This window comes from Tauraco erythrolophus, chromosome 20 (assembly GCF_009769465.1).
Source record: "Tauraco erythrolophus isolate bTauEry1 chromosome 20, bTauEry1.pri, whole genome shotgun sequence".
Taxonomy (NCBI): Eukaryota; Metazoa; Chordata; class Aves; order Musophagiformes; family Musophagidae; genus Tauraco; species Tauraco erythrolophus.
The window spans coordinates 5,039,811-5,043,836 of record NC_141484.1 but is presented as its reverse complement, the minus strand read 5'-3'; positions in this window follow the sequence as shown (position 1 = coordinate 5,043,836).

The following is a 4,026-nucleotide window of genomic DNA, read 5'->3' as shown; positions in this document are numbered from 1 at the left end:
TACATTCACTTGAAACAACTGTTGGAATCGTGCAGAGGGGAACAGAAATATTCAGCAATCAACATTAAAGACTCTAAATCCTTCAAGGTGTTATTGCAGGATCAGCAGCTTCCAGCTCTCTTGCGGGAAGGCTGAGTACCAACGCATTAAGTCTCCTGCAGCTGGTTCTCTGTGGGGCAAAGCAGCTGCTCTGTGGGATGTGCTTTGTAAAGAGTCAGAGGGAAAAGGTACTGGAAGAGAAATCTACATGGGTATAACTTCACAGTGAGTCACTTTGCTGAACTGGAGGACAGGAGCTGCAGAGATGGTGCAATTTAGCCTCTAACTCTTGAGGTGAATAGTTTAGATGGCAACCAGCTGAGAACAGATGCTCTGGGGGGGTCACTGGTTGTACCTTCTGCCCTCTCCAGGGGTGTATTTATGCCGCCCTGAAGCATGGTTCTGAGTCAACACTCAAGACCAGACGGACCAGTGTGTGCACTTAGGTCCGATCAGCCTGCAGATATCCTGGGAAGCTTCACAGCGTTCCCTGTGAGGGCCACTGGCAGCGTGCGGGTGCTCCTACGCAAGAGCGACCACCAAGCTGAAGGCAGCAGTATTGACTGAAGGTGCACAGATCTTAGCACCGACTGGGCTGGAGCCTGCTCTTCACCTAGGACAGACATTCCCCAGGACTCAAGTCTCTCCCTTAGAGAATCCAAGAGTACTAGCTGCATCAGATAATCATAACAGCCTTTGAAAATAGGTTTCACACTCCCCCTTCATTTTTTTTTTTCCCTCATGAGAGGGGGAGTGGCAAGACTTCCATCACAAAGAACGTTACTCAGAACCAGAACAGATCTTAAGGCACAACACTAAAAACCTGTATGCAATGGAGAAGGACTGGGTGGCTCGGGGGATTGGTAATGGTATAAAGAGCTTTTCACCACTAGGCTTCTGGCTTCAATCCAGAGGTAGTAACTGAAAGCCACAGTCATCTGATGCCTGCACAGTGGGCTGTGTAGAATGAGTTGTTGGTCTCTGCATAGATCCTACCAAGCAGGATCCAGATCACAAAGCCACCACCAGAACTGACATGCTTGCAAGGATTGTCAATCGAAAGAGCAAAACGAAACAAGAATGAAGATGTTTGCTCTAAGTTTGTGATTTGGTAGCAATAAGGGTATACTGTTGTTGGGAGTTTTTTGTTTGTTTTTTGGGGGAAGGGTTAATACAGGAGAGTATAACCAGTATAGTCCCTTGTATAGATACAACGCTAATAGTATTTCCTTCTGGCACAGTAATATCTTTATATTTGACCTACACCTGGCAACCTATTACCTGGCTTGGACGCAAAACCATGGTCTGGAGGAAGCTGCAGCGAATGCAAGGACCACACTCTGCTGTATTTGTCAGAAGTGTGGTGGACTGTGCAGTGCAGGGCAAAGTTAAGCAAATTCATCTCACACCTACCAGTCCAAATACACGCTGCTTGCTGGGCTGGTCTGCTTTAGTTAAGGCAGTGCAGCTTTCCAGGGCTCAGGTTAGAGGTGACCCTTTCATAGGACCCCAAAGATGCAGCTCTGAACACGCATTTCTCTGAACAAAGGACGGAGCAGGCTGTGAATCGGAATATGCTTGCCAAGCTGCTGTGTTGTACCTGTACAATAAAACCATCCAGCACCTTTTCTCACCAATAAATAAGCTGATTTTAACTTCAAGTATTAGGAAAAAGAAGTACATAAACTACTACATATATATAGAAGGGCCAGTGTAAACATCACTCCTCTGTTTCAAAACGAACCTTCTGGTATTCCAAGCACTTCATAATATTGTCTGTGAGTGAAAAACGGACAGAAGATAATTCTCCTTCACTCCTCCTCCTAGTTTGCTTTGGACATTTAGAGATACTACATATCTAGTCAGTTTTATTTTGCCCTTTGCATAGATTTGTTCTTCCAAGGGCACTCAATTTCTTTCATACAGAAAAAAAATACTTAAAAATACTACATAAATATTATTGTAAATATGCGTAAATTAGCAGAGGGACTTTACAGGTTGGTAAGACAAGCTGAAATGCTAACTTTTAAAATTGAGTGGACTTCCAAAGACTTCATCATGTCCTTTTAGAATAAGTGGATAAACTTTTGTTTTGTAGGTAGTACTTGCACAATAAATGAGGTCATCGACTTGAACCTTGAAGGTCTTGTAAATAAGCCTCGCTGTCTTAGTTATAATCAAGCCCTAAATTAAGTCTCAGTAGTACATTAGAAATCTTTATCGTGGCCTTAGAAACACTTAGGTGTCTCTCCTCTGTCTTGCTGTATCCGCTCGTAGGCTATTGTTTTCAGAAGGATGTGAAGAGACCCTTTTCTCCGAGTAGTATACCGGATCTGGATCTTATGTTGCGTGTATACACAGTGGAGTATTCTGTTAGCTGGAAAGTCTAATAAAGTTCACTAAGAACTACATGAAGAAGGCATTAAGGCTGGACCACCGGGTCAGGGATAGTTATGCTGTACTTAAGCTGTCTTCAAAAGTGCAGAGCATTCTGGTCCGAGCCAACAAAATCGTAAGGACATTCTCAACCTAGGCTTCTTGAGCACCTCCACAGAAGGACTGCTCACCTGACTGGAGTAAAACATGTACGTAGGTTCTGCCTAGGATCAGGCCAAACTGCTCAGCACCCTGTATCGGAGTCCCGAGGGAACGGAGAGCAGCCTGGGTGTTCAGGGGAGGGCTGTTTTACCTAACCAGGAACAGCTGAGTGTTGTGGTTTGTATAAACTGTTTGCCATGTATGTGTGGCATGTGGCAGTAAATGAAACACTTACTTTAAAACTTATTGAAGTTCTTTCAGCAAAATATTAATGTGGGGTTGGATTTTATGCGTTGTTTCAAATGAAGCAGAGATTTATACACCTTATTATCCTAATTTTTTTCCAGACACTGCCCTGAGTATCTCTCGTATCTTATGGGAAATTAAATATCAGAGTTTTTAAAGAGATCACTTTAAATTTCCCATCTATGGTACGAACAAAAAAAATGAGTAAGTCTAATGAAGTGGCATGTAGTCAAATGTTCAGACTGTAATCATCCACAAAATATTTAAAGCAATCTGAATGAAACTTTTCAGACAGCCAGACCAGGTTCCTCTTACTTCTAAGCTTCTGAAAGATGCCAACAGACTTTAAGGTTAACATTTTCAGGCCTGGGTGCCTAAAATTAGGCATCTTTTTTAACAATCTGACACCTATTGGGGGAAAAAAACCCTATGGTTTGAATTTTGGATGCAGAAATTCCCAGCTCCCAGTAGGAGACAATGATAATATGCCACGCAGTGAAAAAACAGACGATGTCGCCTTACCGCCTAAGTTTGTACTGTGAATTTCATAATTGGCTACAGTAAGATTTATTTTCCCCAAAAAGAGCTAATAGATGCACATTAAAAAACAGTGTTATTTAGGTACACAACTTTCCAGAAAATCCCATTTCCAAATCTGCTCACTTTGAACTCATGAGAAAAAGAACTTGCAGTTTCTCACAGGCGAGAGAAATCCTGAAGCAAAATAACTAGATTGTAAACTCTATCTTCTGCCAGGGTGGGTTTGTAGGGAAAAGAGGAGGATGGGGGAGGTAGACCTAAGGCAGTGTTACCCTCTCTTTGCTTTTTTCCCTCCTCTTGCCTCCCACCAATGCAGTTGATGCTGTCACATGCTGAAGGAGCGGCTGAGTCCTCTCCCTCCTTCATTTCAGTTGTCCATCAGCCTCTGCAGATGTAGCAGATAAACATATTGACTTCAATACAGTTATTTTATGCTCATCGAGGATCTTAATCTGCTTCTAAAATAAATGAAATCTTTTCAGAAGGCTCTTTTGCTGTTTCTTGTTGCCTGAGATCTTTCTGCCTTTGGCATAGTAATTAGCCGTCAGTGAAGTTTCTCTTCGTCTGTTATCATATGAAAGTGGCCATAATATTCTGATTAAAATATTTTTTGACCAAATAGTAGATGTTTTATGAAGTTGCATGTTTTCTTTTGCAAGTTTA